Below are 15,400 nucleotides of genomic sequence, written 5' to 3' on the forward strand. Positions count from 1 at the left end.
GAGCCCGTGCTCCACAAGAGAAGCCACTGCAGTGAGAAGCCCGTGTACCACAACGAAGAGTAGCCCCTGCTCGCAGCAACTAGAGAAAGCCCATGCATGGCAACGAAGACCCAACACAGCCATAAATAAATAGATAGATAAATAAAAATTTTTTTAATGATAATGATAGATTTGGTTAACATACAAGGTAAACAATATAATCAACTAAAATACATACTGTTTTTCATTCAGAAGTGTACATATTATCTTCTTAATTTTGTAACAGTAAAAAAAAAAAAAAATAGGGACTTCCTGGTGGTCCAGTGGTTAAGACTCCTTGCTTCCAATTCAGGGGGCACAGGTTCGATCCCTGTTGGGGGAACTAAGATCCCACATGCTGCGTGGTGCGGCCAAAAACGAAAAAAAAAATTGTGTAAATAGAGATGCATTACAGTGTAAGGGAGGAATTAAACCCAAAGTGTTGACAGTGGTTCTCTCCGGGAAGTGGGATTGTAAGTTTATAGGTTAGAAGTCTTGACTTGCAAGTGCCAGAAAATCAGACTCAGATAGATCAAAGGCATCTGGGGACTCTCAGACTGAAAATCCAGAGGGAGAGGATGGATCCAGCTACTCAGAGTCCCCAGAATGTGTTTTCTTGCTGATTCTCAGCTCTCCCTTCTCCAGAGTCCACTTTATCTTCAATCCACACGAGGGGGTCCCTTGGTCCTGAGGGGTGCCTTCATAGAGCCCCATGTTATAGCATCCTTCTTATTATTACTTAAATAGAGGATGCCATTCAGAGAACAATAGCTCTTGCTTAAGTCCTGGGTTTTGTTCCCAGTGCCCAAATTAGAGCTTGTGCCCAACTCTGAGCCATCACCGTAGGCACAAAAATAGGATGGTCTTCAACCCATCTGGGCTCATGTCTGGAGCTGGGATTTAGCTCAACCTGCCTTAAATGGCTGAAAGGGTAAATACCCCTGTGGAAAATCATGGTTCCATTAGCAGAAGAGGGGAGTGGACCCTGAGGAAGCGACCCACACATGTGCAGGACTGTGGGTAATTACCTGTGCTGTGAATTTTACCCAATAAACTTGTGTACTTGGTAAAAGTTTAATTTTTTAACTTTTTCTCACCCCTAGCTCCATGCCCTTCCCCCACCCCACCCCCCAAAATCTTACTTTTGCCAAACACCCTTTTGACATACAAGGATCCAGGAATTTGGAAGAAAAAGAAGGGAAGGGTAGACTGTATTTGTCAAATACAGGCCCAAGAGGAGAGAAAGGGGAAACCATGAGCGTGGTTTGAATGTGTAGACTTTGAAGTACCAACAGGGCCCGTTTGAGGAGACCCCAGTCTACTGCATGGAGAGAACAGACAGGAACAAACCACACTAGAGAGGCGGGTTGGTTGGTTAGCTCCCTGAGGGGGAGAGTGGGAGCCATGAAATGGACAACCCCATTTACGGCAAGAAAAAGGCAGGAGAGGAAACGTGGACTTGGCAGGGAGTGGAAGAGGAGTAGACTCAGAAAGTGAACAAGGGTAAAGAGAAGAAGGTGACCCATCTAACAAGAAACAAGACCGAGGAACAAATAAAATTGCTTTTAAACAGTCTTGACTGCATAATGTGAGAGTCCTTGGCCCAGTCCTTGGCCATTGAGCACTCTTCAGTAAGCATGCCTTTCAGCTCTTCATCTTAATTTGGAGACTTCATCGTCCAACAAAGAGGTCCAGAACTGCAGTGCACAGGAGTGTGTAATCAGACCATGGCATCTGTTCTCCTCAGAACACTACTTTTAGTTCAACAAGCATCATGGACCACATGCAGTGAGCCAGGTACTGTTAGGAGCTAAAGATGCAAGAGGGAACAATACAGACTTGGTGCCTGTTTTCTTGGAGGCTACACAATCTAGCACTTTCTGAACACCTTTCCCAGTCCATCTCCTGAAATAACACGCCATAGTTCTAATTCTTCGACCTCATCAAATAATCCATCGATCCATCAACCCACTCCTAGCCTACCCAAGTGTCCATCCTTACAATCCCTCCCTTCTGAACACCCTCGGCTCTTCATTCTCTCCCCCTGGTACTTCCCTGCTCAAGACCCCAGACCTGGATGAGCCCTTCCATCTGCCTCCTGTCTGCACCTGAAGAGCTGAATATTCCTAGAAGAAAGTCACACAGCTCAGCTGGTTTAATGACCGTAAACCTCAAAAAGACAGTGTTGCCAGCAACCCCCTATAAATTTATTTATTTATTGTTGGCTGTGTTGGGTCTTCATTGCTGCACGTGGGCTTTCTCTAGTTGCCGTGAGCGGGGTTACTCTTCAATGCAGTGCGCGGGCTTCTCATTGTCGTGGCTTCTCTTGTTGCGGAGCACGGGCTCCAGGTGCACAGGCTTCAGTAGTTGTGGCACGTGGGCTCAGTAGTGCCAGCAACCCTCTAATAGGCTTGCTGTTCTTTTACCCACATCAGCTGTGTCCTACATTCAACCATCCCACAACCCTCTTCTGCCCTTTTCATGATTCACTGAGAAAATTGAAGCCATCCCCCATCAAATCCCTCTTCCCTGCACCAACCAGTCAATCCTACCTCCATCTATATTCATCCATCCTACTACAAGCTGAGTCCCTACACCTGAGCCCTGCAGTCTGTCCCTTCACATTATCTCAGAGATTTTGGTCCTTTGCTGATCCTTCTAAATTGTCAGTCTCACCTATTCTGCATCGCTATCACCATACAAACAAGCCATGGTATTAGCTATCTTTGATTCTATACATGTAGAATCAATTACCACTTTCTGCTGCACTCCCCCCACTGCCTCCAACTTCTAAATGCTTATGTTCCTCGAGACTTTTTGGGCTCTTCACGTTCTCCCGATGCCTCGAAATAACATCTGTGTGCTGATGGCTCCCAAATGTGTAGTTATAGGTCAGATTCTCCCCCAAACTCCAGGCTACCTGCCATCTCCCTTCAAACGTCTGAGCCGTTTGCCCATAAGGTTAAAAGGACTTCAGTTTTTCAGAGTAGTTTTAGGTTCACAGCAAAATTCAGAGGAAAGTACAGAGATTTCTGAAATACCCACTGCTTCCCCCCCCATATGCATAGCATCCCCCATTATCAACATTCCCCACCAGTGTAGTACGTTTGTTACAACTGATGAACCTACGGTGACACGTCATTATCACCCAGAGTCCATAGTTTTCATTAGGGTTCACTCTTTGATATGTACATTCTATGAGTTTGGACAAATGTATAATGACATGTATCAGTCCTTTAATATCAGAGTACTTTCACTGCCCTAAAAATCCTCTGTGCTCTGCCTGAAAGCTCAGTCAATTCACAAAGAAGATACACTAATTCTTAATCTGCACATGAAAAGATGTTCTACATCATTAGTTATTAGGGAAATGCAAATGAGGCACAGTTTTAACCCATTGGGATGACTGAAATTTAAAAGACTTACAATAGGGATAGTATTGACAAGGTTGTGGAGCAAATGGAAGTCTTATACTTTTGCTTATGGTAATTTAAGACGGTAAAATCACTTTGGGAAATGGATTGTAAATTCTTGTAATGTTAAAGACACACCTACCCTGTAATCCAGCAATTCCACTCCTGCATATTTGTCCATGTTAACTGAAAACGTATGACCATTAAAAGACTTGTACAGTAATGTTCATATCAGCTTTATCTATTAACAGTGGAAAACTTGAAACCACCCAATATTCATCAGTAGATGACTAAAAGAAAAAAACCAAATTGTGGTGTATTCATTGAATGATACCCTTCTCTGCAATAAAAATGAACTGCTGATACATACAATAACATCTGTGAACCTCATACACTTCATGTTGAACAAAAGCAGATGGTCAAAAGAATACATAGTGTATAATTCCATTGATAGAGTTCTAGAATAGTCTAAATGAATCTATGATGATAGATATGTTGATAGAAGTCAAATCAATGTTTCCATTGGGTGAATGGGGAGAAGATTTTCTGCCAGGTGTCCCAAGGGCACTTTTCTGGCAGGAAGAAAATGTTTTATATCATGATTAGAGATGGTTACATGAAATTACGGAGTTGTTAAAATCCCTCAACTATACACCTAAAATGTGTACTTATTGTGTATAATTGTATATAAATTATATAAAGTTGACAAAATCATGGAATAAGAGGCTACAGTGAAGGTTAATGATGATGAAATCAATAGAAATTATAATGTAACAAATATTTTAGTAATTCATTAAGAACAGATCCATTTCAAATAGAAATAATGTGTAACATGTTCTTGGATTGTTGGTAATCCAAATAATGATGAGTATTGAGTCAAATGATCAAACTGGAAAAAGTACTGAAATTTTGACATACTGACATCTAAAACTCACAATCTGTAGCTAAAAATGAGAAAAATCTATGACAACCTAGTAGTAATGTGTTATCAATTCCAAGTATTTAGGTTCAGTCATTACACCAGAAACTTTATGTGTTCTGAATTCTTACAGCTTATCTGTGAAAAAAGGCTTGATACAAATTTTTTTTAACTTGACAATCCTAAAATTTGCATATTATAAAATGAAATATTAATTTGAAACTTTCATAAACGCAATAAAATTTCATCAATCTTACTAGAAAAAAGACTGAATTACGTTTGTGTTCCTTGTATAGAAAATGATCTTCAACCTCATTGCTGAGATAAAAGTGTATGAAGCCCAAATATATAACTTTTATAGAGTTGTGTTTGCAGCTTAAATATTTTTTTCTGAATTTTTAATATTTGTGGGGTTTTTTCTGAATTTTTAATATTTGTGGGGTTTGTCCGTTTGTGCTATTCATTTCAAATAAATATTAAAGACACCCCTCAAGTTGTGTAAACTTTGGGCTCTACAACTCCTGAGCATACCTTGGATCAATGAATCTCTGAGTGTAAAAAGCAATTCACGGAAAAACGCATTCAGTCTAATTTGATAAAGTTCAAAAACACGCTAAGCTTCATTATTTACAGATTAAAGACAATATTACCATTTGTAATACGTGGTAATATTATAAGGTAATAAACGTGGTAATATTATAAGGAAAGAGCCACAGCGGGCTCAGAAGCAGGATGAAATTATGACTTCAGTGGCCCTAGGTACTTTTTGCCTTCAGGGGCACTTTCCTCCTTAAAAATATCAACATTTATATTTTATGACTGTATTGGTATAAAGACAAATAAATGGTAAATATTAAAAGATTTTCTTCAACCTAATATTCCACTTGTTTTCTGATTTTATAAGAAGTTAAAACATTTCTTTGTGTCCCTAGCCCAAGCTACCCTGTAAAATGGAGGAGCCCCTCCGTTTAGGATTCACGGTAATATTCCGTTTCTTACACCGTGGTGAGTAGATTAGCGTTTTATAAATATCCCTTCATGGCTACTTTAATAAAAACGTATGTAATACATTCTTCAAGGATACACATTAAAGTGGTTATCTCAGGAAAACAGAGATTCCAGTGATTTTTTTTCCATCTTCTCTTCAAAAAAAGTGGGTTTTTTTCCAAGAGCCAGCCAGATCCCTAGTTTTCAAAAGCATTAATATTATTTTAAAAAGGATACCTACACAGGGCTTCCCTGGTGGCGCAGTGGTTGAGAGTCCACCTGCTGATGCAGGGGACACGGGTTCGTCTCCCGGTCCGGGAAGATCCCATATGCCGTGGAGCGGCTGGGCCTGTGAGCCATGGCCGCTGAGCCTGTGCATCCGGAGCCTGTGCTCCACAATGGGAGAGGCCACAACAATGAGAGGCCCACGTACAGAAAAAAAAAAAAAAAAAAAGATACCTACACAATTTATAGTGCAATATAGTTCCACACAGTTTTGTAACTTTATTTAAACACTGTATTTGAATTTGGCCAACACAGCCCACCAGGCAGGGAAAAATCTAGAAACGAGAATAACGGTCTTCGCCTCGCGCTCGGTATTGTTAAATTTCCATAACGGGCATCGGGGCTTTCCGATAAGCCACGCCCCCTTTCTGGAATGTTCTTCACCAGGACCCTGCCCCTTCTTCCCTGGCTCGCCCCTTCTCTTTCTTCCGTTAGGGTTCTGTTCGGTAAGATCGTCGCTGGCTGACCTGTCTGGATCGGGCCTATCTCAGCCTCTGCTTTCCTTTAGAGCCTTGATCAGAACTAGTAATTATTTCGTTTTTCTGTCTCCTCTATTAGAGTATAAGCTAGTGGTGACGCCTCGTCGTCGAAGTCAGTAGTAAGCGTTAAAAAAAAAAATGGGTAGGCTTCCCAGGGGGTTTTACTGTTATATTCTGTACTGTTTTTTCCTTTTCCAATACTTAATGTATCCCTTTTCTATGATACAAAGTATATATTTCCCCCAAATTACGTGTTGATTACATATTATATTTTAGGTCTTTAAAGGAAATCTAAAGAGAAAAAAAATTCCTTCGCAACCCGTAACACCCCTGCTGAAACTCCTAACGCGTCGAAAAGAGAAGAAAAAGGACTGGACGGAAAAGACAGCAGGGTAGGCGTCCAGGTCGCCCGGGGTGGGCGCGTCGGCAAATGGCCACTACCCGGAGAAATCCGGGGCAAGGCCGCGGTGAAACCTCGGCCTGAAGCTTTCCCCACGCCCCCCCCGCCCCTCACGGACGCTCCTGATTGGCCGGCCGCGGGAGCCCGGAAGTGACGCCACGCCGGGCTTCCCGGCCTCCCGGCGGAGCCCGGGCGTGTCTCTTCCCACGCCCCGCCCCTCGGGGCTCCAAAACAAGAAAGCGGCGGCCGGGGCGGGGCCTTCCGACGGCCGACGCCGCGCAGGGGGCGGGGCCTGTGCTCGGGGCTTCCTCGGGTTGGGTGGTCGGTTGCGGACGGAGGCGCCGTAGCGCGCGTCCGCACTTCCGTTCTCAGCCGACTGTGGAGTCGAGGCATGGAGGCGGAGGGGGGTTAGCGGCCGGGAGGAGGCCGAGACGGTTGAGGAGAGCGGCGGACTCGCGGCTGCAGTCCCGGTGAGCGTGGGAGCGCGCGCGGCGTAACCGTCGCAGCGCGTGAGGCCTGGGCGGGTGGGGGAGGGGCGGCGCGAGCGCGACCGCGTCCCTCAGGAGAGTTGCGGCGCCCGAGGCGGGAGCATCCCCGCGGCGTCCGGTGGGCCGCCCTCTGGTTCTCTCCCTTCGCGTCGTCTGCACTGCCGTCCCGTGTGAGCTTTTCCGAGTCTGGGCGCTGCGTAGTTTCGGTGGGAGTGAGTGGGGTGTCTCGCTACAGAAGGTCTCTGTCCGCTCGGCGCCCCCTGCTTCCTCCTGCTGGGGTTCGTGCCTTTGGAGAGTGTGCCCCTCCCGAGTGGCCACCTGAGCCCTCCCTGCCCCACCTGAAGGCGATGGAGCGCTGACAGCCAGCCAGAGGGGCCTTTGCCGTCCTCCCCACCTTCCAGGAGCGACGATGTGCCTAGACCCGTGTGGCCCAGAAGGAACCGGGCACGAGGCTCGAAGGAAGAAGAACCCACGGCTGGTCAGTTAAAGCGGCAGAGATGTTAGCTACTGACGATCCTAGGGCTGAACTCACCTGCTAATTGGGGGACTTTCTGACAAAGTGCCTGGCTGTCCCCAGCATGGGGACGAGGTCTCCCGTGGAGCCACTCCCCCTGTGGAGTCAGAATGGCAGTTGCACTGTTTCTTCGTTCCTTGTAGACCCACAGGCACGTTGTCTCACCTCTGGGAGCTTGAGCTCTGTCATCAAATGGTAATATTTGGTTCTACTTGATAAGGATTGATGTGAAACCCAGGTGAGAGAGCGAGTCTAAAAACCACTTCCTGGCCTTCCCTGGTGGCGCAGTGGTTGGGAGCCCGCCTGCCGATGCAGAAGACGCGGGTTCGTGCCCCGGTCCGGGAGGATCCCACATGCCGCGGAGCGGCTGGGCCTGTGAGCCATGGCCGCTGGGCCTGCGTGTCCGGAGCCTGTGCTCCGCGGCGGGAGAGGCCACAGCGGTGAGGCCCGCGTACCGCAAAAACAAAGCAAAACAAACAAAAAAAAACACTTCCTCAGTTTTGTTTCGTTTTCCTTTGCTTTTTCAGAAATGTTCTTTTGGGGGCCAGAGTCTAGATATATATGAATGCAGATCCTCACTCATTCTCAAATAAACCCAGGAATCTCGACTGAGAGGATCACTTCTCTGTAGGCCATTACCCCAGGTAATTATTTGTTGTTGTTTTAATTTAAAATTTTTAATTTTTTAAATTATTTATTTGGTTGCATTGGGTCTTAGTTGCGGCAGGCAGGCTCCTTAGTTGTGGCATGCGAACTCTTAGTTGCAGCATGCATGTGGGATCTAGTTCCCAGACCAGGGATCAAACCTGGGCCCCCTGCATTGGCAGCGCGGAGTCTTAACCAGTGTGCCACCAGGGAAGTGTTGGTAGTTATTTGTTAAATAAACATTTAAGACTTTTTTTTCAGGCACTTAATATGTGCCAAGCACTGAAAAGTAAAAAATACGGAACGGATCCTTGCCTCCTAACAGACTCAGAATTGCTGAGGATGGAGCTTGTAGGTGGGAGACAGATAAGTAAACAGCTCAGCCTAACATGGTAAATGCAGTGATAGAAACCATGTACAGAGTCCTGAGGGGATAGAGAAAAAAGTCATCAAAGACAGACTGGAAGGGAGGGAATGAGTCAGACAAGCCCCCAGGCATGATGATGCTCAGAGGTAGTTCTCAAATCTGGCTCCCCCCACCCCCGCCCCCGAAATATTTACTTATTTATTTATTTTGCCTGTGCTGGGTCTTAGTTGTGGCCTGCGAACTCTCAGCGGCGGCATGCATGAGGGATCTAGTTCCCCGACCAGGGATCGAACCCCGACCCCCTGCATTGGGAGTGCAGAGTCTTACCCCCTGGACCACCAGAGAAGTCCCCCAAATCTGGCTTTTTATCAGACTTACTGGTGGAGTGTTTTTTAGAACGAATCTGAATTTTATCAGTGGTATCTCACCATCTGCTTTGCTTTTTTTTTTTTCTCCCCAAGTTCCTTTGGTGAGTCTGATGCGCATTCAGGTTTAAGAACCAGGCAAAGGTATGAAGGGTAGGTGTTCAGGGCAGATAGATGGAAGAGCTTCCATAAAGGCAGGTAATGCCAAACACCAGGAAGCATTTTAGGAAGAGCAAGTGAGGGGGAATGGCAAGAGATGATGCTGAAGCCAGATCATGGAGAGCCTTGTGTGGTGAGGCCAAAAATTTTAATTTTATCGGTCAAAGGTAGAGGAGTCATTTGTGCTTTTAGAGTCTGGTTTTTGCTTTGGCCTTTGGCAGCATTTTGGAGGAAGAATTGATGGTGGATCAAACAAGAGGCAGATCATTTAGGTTTCTTTTGTAATCCAGACAAATAATGAAAATGTATTGAACTAAGGAAATGGCAGTCTCACTGGGAGTAAAGTACAGATGTAATCAAGGTGGTAGACTCTATAGAACTTGTAGAGATGGGGGCTAAGGGAGGAGAGTAAAGGAGAATTCACAGGTTACTGGTTTGAAAAGTGAAGTCATGGTAATACCATGGATATAGAGAATACAGGACAGATAACACATTTACGGAAGGGACCTTGTTCTGTTCTGGTCCTGTTTACTTTGAGGCAACTGTCAAGTGAGCATAGATTCACTATACAGTTGGATATTGAGTACGGTCAGCCTTCCATATCTTTGGGTTTCCCATCTGTGGATATAGAGGGCCAACTGTGTTCCCTGTACTGCACTATTTTATGGAAGGGACTTGAGCATCTGCAGATTTTGGTATGTGTGGGGGGACTCCTGGAACCAGTCCCCTGCAGATACTGAAGGGCAGCTGTATATCGTTGTGGAATTCTGGGCTAGGCTATCATTTATTGAGTAGCTGAAACACAATTAAACATTGCATTGAGTTTTACCTACATTCTCAGTCTTTGGGAAGCTTCATTATAAATAGTAGTTGAAGAAATAGGTTGAATTGTCACCCACAAAGAGGATATTGAATGAAGGGATAGAGTCCTGAGGACAAACCTTTGGAAATTTTGATATGAAGCAGCGGGAAAAGGAACAGATGATTATGGGGGTTGGGTAGAGGAAGTGAGAGAAGAATGGTGTGCCGTCGTAGCTAAGGAATACATGGTTAGCAGTTTCATACGCTTTAGAGGAGTCCAGTAAAGAACCTATTGGATTTGGTATTAAAGAGATTATTAGGGACTTTTGTGAAAACATTCAGTGAAACATAAGGTAGAAGCCAGAGTGCAAAGGAGCTAAAGAAGTGAATCTAAATTATTTTTTCAAGGGGAGTTCCCTGGTGGTCCAGTGGTTAGGACTCGGCGCTTTCACAGCCGTGGCCCGGGTTCAGTCCCTCGTCGGGGATCTAAACTAAGATCCCTTGAGCCGCTCAGCGTGGCCAAGGAAAAAAATAAATAAAAGCAATTGCGAAGGAGTTTAAAATAAATAAATAAATAAATTTTCAAAAAGTTTAGCTAGGAAAGGTAGAAGAAAGTGATTGTTATTTGAAGTTTCTGGCCAGCTATTATTGAGAAATGATATCCCCTGGATAAGTCAGTAGAAAGTTACAGTTATACCTGTGGTGAAGCATCCTATGTTATTGGCAAAAAAACTGTCTCTCTGATGCACAGGAGCCACTCTTATTTCTGTCATGCAGCTTGAGGATTCCCTGGACTCCCCCATTTGTGGTTCAGTAATGATTCCAAGCAGTAAAAACACTGATGAAATTAACAAAACTGTCCTCCAGAAGAACTGAATTGTGCAAAAATTTGCAGGATTCATAGTCATCTACCAGTAGTTTTCCCTTAAAAGAAAAATTTCAGTATACCCTGTTCAGATTTTTTGGGCTTAGCTATCAGGCCAATGATGATTTTAGTTTTAGGAATATAACCACACCCATTTATGGCCTTTTGAGAGGAACTGTGGAAACATGTTTCTGTTGTTGATGTGCTATAGCACTGTCCTCTCTGTTTTCTAAATTCCACGGCACTTACCTGTTATATGGCAGTAACTCCTATCTACTTTGAGAAAATTTAGTTTTGCTTTCTGGAATGTGGAAGTAGGCTAGCTCTCTGAGTGAGTGAAATAAAGAGCAGACTCCATAATTTTTTTACTAGAAGGTTTATTTTGCTAACTAACTTCTCTGTTAATAATTATTTTAAAGTATACAACATTTTATTTGTACTTCAGTACCTTAATTTTTTCAATTGACTGCAGTCTTGTTTCCTGCTCAAGTCAAGCTTGAAACAATTGATGTTTGAGAAATCTCCCATAAATTTCATTTTCTGTTCTTGCATGGTCTAGAAGGGTGAAACTTATTGAATCAGATTACATCACTGGAAAAACACAGCTTCTGCAGACTTTTAACTTCCTGGTATTATATTACTGGTTTTTCAAGTATAAGAAGTTCTTTGAATGAAATTTATATTCTGCAGAAACATAGTGTCCGTTCTGTTACTTCGTATTCCCTAGTTTGCAGCACCCTTAAAAAATGTAATTGAATTAGAATTAGTGTTAGGAAAGGGCAGGACTCTGCAGCTGAACTAGCATATTACTTTTTTTATTTTTCACATGAGGACTGTGTAACTCATGTTATCTTTCTGCTCTACTTTTCAGGAAGCTCCTAAATTAGGACTTAGTGAAATTAAATTTCTTCTAAATAAGTTTTGATTTCTCTCCCTTTTTAAATTGCCTTCTAAAATGTCTTTTTCTTTATACTTTAATGTTGAAAGCTGCCCTAAATTCTTTTCAGAAGCATGAAGAAAGTATACAGTTAATATTTAATGAATTTAAAAAATCAGTTCACAAGACAAATACATGTTTTTGATTGTACAGAAATTATAAATACTGTCAAGATGTGATCAGTTTCCCATTAGCAGAGCTTATTATGCACTCTGAATTTTTGGGTGATAATGCATTCAAAAACTTAACATTGTCAAGTTTCTGTACCCAAGTATTCAGTGACTTGGGTCATGTTTCTTAACCTTTTATTGTCCCTTCTCCCTCTCTGAAAGGAAACGTTTAAGACTTTTTTCCTATGAATTTCCCATGAATTTTAATACCACCAATATATTGTATACTTCTTTACATAATGTACATATACCTGTGCTTTATATGTAAAAAGAGTAGGATGTGTTCCACTAACCGGTTTTCATTTCCTTGAGGATGATGTCACTCCTGATGAGAATGCATGGATTAGGTTCATCCAGTTAGGAAATGAACTTCATTGGGTTTACAGTTGGGTTTGTAACTTTTTTCCCATTAGGCTGATATACATTCATTAGATAATGAAGATCAAGTTTTCAAGATGGTTTTCTTGGGTAATTTCCTGGCTCAATTCCCAATAAAATGTTTCCATATGATAGAACACTTGGTTCGATTTCCCTTGGGTGTGGTTTTCTTCTTTTTTGTCAAAGACTGGCTAATAGCTGTTTGGATAATACCTTGAGTTTGTCTGATGTTTTTCGCATGAATAGACTGGGGTTGTGGGTTTGGGGAAGCATACTGCAGAGTTGAAGTTCCTGTCTCATCACATTGTGTCAGGGGTTACCAACATGACTTAACCACTGGTGATGTTAACCTTGATCACTTGGTTTAAGGTTGTGTTTGCCAGGTGTCTCCACCGTAAGTGTGATTTTCACTTTGCATACTTTCTTATTTAGAAGTGTTTCACCAAGTCCAGCCCTCACTCAAGATAGGGTGGGATTAAGCTCCACTTCCTGGAATGGGAAGTATCTGTATATATTATTTGCGATTCTTCTATAAGGAAAGTTTGTTCCTTCCCCCACATTTGTTTATTCATTCATTTGTATCAGTATGGATTCATATATATTTATAGTGTGGGTTATAATCCAATATTACATTATTGTGTTACTCAGATTGTTTCAGCTTTGGCCACTGAGAGCGCTTTCAGGTTGGTGGCTAATATGTCCCTTTGACATGCCCCCATCCTTTTGTATTTTGAGCACTTTGTTTCTGCTCCTGTAAGATGCTCCAGGCTCACTTGTATTTTTCCTGCTCCAGCCTCTTGTTTATTTCATTGCAAAACATTTGATTCTTGTTTAGCCACAATACACTGCTTACTGACAGTGAACTTTCTATTTGCTTTTATATGCATTTAGTGGCATCTTAGCTTGCTTTTATTACACCTCATTAGAATTGGAGATCTCTTTGGATTTTGGCTTCCACCCTATTTTGCTAATCCTCTGTTTCATGCCATCTGCAGTTCTAATAAACTTGACTCGTGTATTTTTCTTCAAACCTTTGACACATTTGATTCTTGGGATTTCCTCTCGTTTCCTGGTACCAACTTGCTACTTTGCTCTCTTTGAGACTGCTAGGATTTGGGAAATTAATTTCTTTCTTTAAAATTTTATTTATTTTTTATACAGCAGGTTATTATTATCTATTTTATACGTATTAGTGTATATATGTCAATCCCAATCTCCCAATTCATTCCACCACCACCACCACCACCACCACCACCACCCCCTGCCACTTTCCCCCCTTGGTGTCCGTACGTTTGTTCTCTACATCTGTGTCTCTGTTTCTGCCCTGCAAACTGGTCCATCTGTACCATTTTTCTAGGTTCCACATATATGCGTTAATATATGATATTTGTCTTTCTGACTTACTTGACTCTGTATGACAGTCTCTAGATCCATCCACGTTTCTGCAAATGACCCAATTTCATTCCTCTATATGGCTGAGTAATATTCCATTGTATATATGTACCACATCTTCTTTATCCGTTTGTCTGTCAATGGGCATTTAGGTTGCTTCCATGACCTGGCTATTGTAAATAGCGCTGTAGTGAACATTGGGGTGTATGTGTCTTTTTGAATTATGGTTTTCTCTGGGTATATGCCCAGTAGTGGGATTGCTGGGTCATATGGTAATTCTATTTTTAGTTTTTTAAGGAACCTCTGTACTGTTCTCCATAGTGGCTGTATCAATTTACATTCCCACCAACAGTGCAAGAGGGTTCCCTTTTCTCCACACCCTCTCCAGCATTTGTTGTTTGTAGATTTTCTGTTGATGCCCATTCTAACTGGTGTGAGGTGATACCTCATTGTAGTTTTGATTTGCATTTCTCTAATAATTAGTGATGTTGAGCAGCTTTTCATGCGCTTCTTGGCCGGCTGTATGTCTTCTTTGGAGAAATGTCTATTTAGGTCTTCTGCCCATTTTTTGATTGGGTTGTTTGTTTTTTTAATATTGAGCTGCTTGAGCTGTTTATATATTTTGGAGATAAATCCTTTGTTGATTCGTTTGCAAATATTTTCTCCCATTCTGAGGGTTGTCTTTTCGTCTTGTAGTTTCCTTTGCTTTGCAAAAGCTTTTAATAGGTCTCATTTGTTTATTTTTGTTTTTATTTCCATTACTGTAGGAGGTGGATCAAAAAAGATCTTGCTGTGATTTATGTCAAAGAGTGTTCTTATGTTTTCCTCTAAGAGTTTTATAGTGTCTGGTCTTACATTTGGATCTCTAATCCATTTTGAGTTTATTTTTGTGTATGGTGTTAGGGAGTATTCTAATTTCATCCTTTTACATGTAGCTGTCTAGTTTTCCCAGCACCACTTATGAAGAGACTGTCTTTTCTCCGTTGTGTATGCTTGCCTTCTTTGTCATAGATTAGTTAACCATAGGTGCGTGGGTTTATCTCTGGGCTTTCTATTCTGTTCCATTGATCTGTATTTCTGGTTTTGTGCCAGTACCATATTGTCTTGATTACTGTAACTTTGTAGTACAGTCTGAAGTCAGGGAGTGTGATTCCTCCAGCTCAGTTTTTTTACCTCAAGACTGCTTTGGCTATTCGGGGTCTTTTGTGTCTCCATACAGATTTTAAGGTTTTTTGTTCTAGTTCTGTAAAAAAATGCCAGTGGTAATTTGATAGGGATTGCATTGAATCTGTAGATTGCTTTGGGTAGTATAGTCATTTTCACAATATTGATTCTTCCAATCCAAGAACATGGTATATCTCTCCATCTGTTTGTGTCATCTTTGGTTTCTGTCATCAGTGTCTTATAGATTTCTGAGTACAGATCTTCTACTTCCTTAGGTAGGTTTATTCCTCGGTATTTTATTCTTTTTGTTTCAGTGGTGAATGGGATTGTTTCCTTAATTTCTCTTTCTGATCTTTTGTTGTTAGTGTATAGGAATGCAAGAGATTTCTGTGCTTTAATTTTGTATCCTGCAGCTTTACCAAATTCATTGATTAGCTGTAGTAGTTTTCTGGTGGCATCTTTAGGATTCTCTATATATAGTATCATGTCGTCTGCAAACAGTGACACTTTTACTTCTTCCTTTCCAATTTGTATTCGTTTTATTTCTTTTTCTTCTCTGATTGCCGTGGCTAGGACTTCCAAAACTATGTTGAATAATAGTGGTGAGAGTGGACAACCTTGTCTTGTTCCTGATCTTAGAGGAAATGCTTTCAG

The 15,400-nt window shown here is 42.2% G+C and overlaps 1 protein-coding gene across 2 annotated transcripts in view; it reads left to right on the top strand.

Moving 5' to 3' along the window:
- Positions 1-6,841: 6,841 nt before the first annotated feature.
- The window catches only part of SETX (senataxin), a 78,570-nt gene continuing 70,011 nt past the window's right edge, over positions 6,842-15,400 (top strand). Inside the window, exons 1-2 of one of the 2 annotated variants that reach the window (XM_082657084.1) lie at positions 6,864-6,971; positions 8,031-8,147. The gene's annotated coding sequence lies outside the window, so the exon portion shown is untranslated. Of the gene's footprint in view, positions 6,972-8,030; positions 8,148-15,400 lie in introns of both variants that reach the window. The other variant, XM_082657085.1, reaches the window with a different exon arrangement.

The sequence above is a fragment of the Grampus griseus genome, assembly GCF_964374135.1.
Source record: "Grampus griseus genome assembly, chromosome: 6".
Classification (NCBI taxonomy): Eukaryota; Metazoa; Chordata; class Mammalia; order Artiodactyla; family Delphinidae; genus Grampus; species Grampus griseus.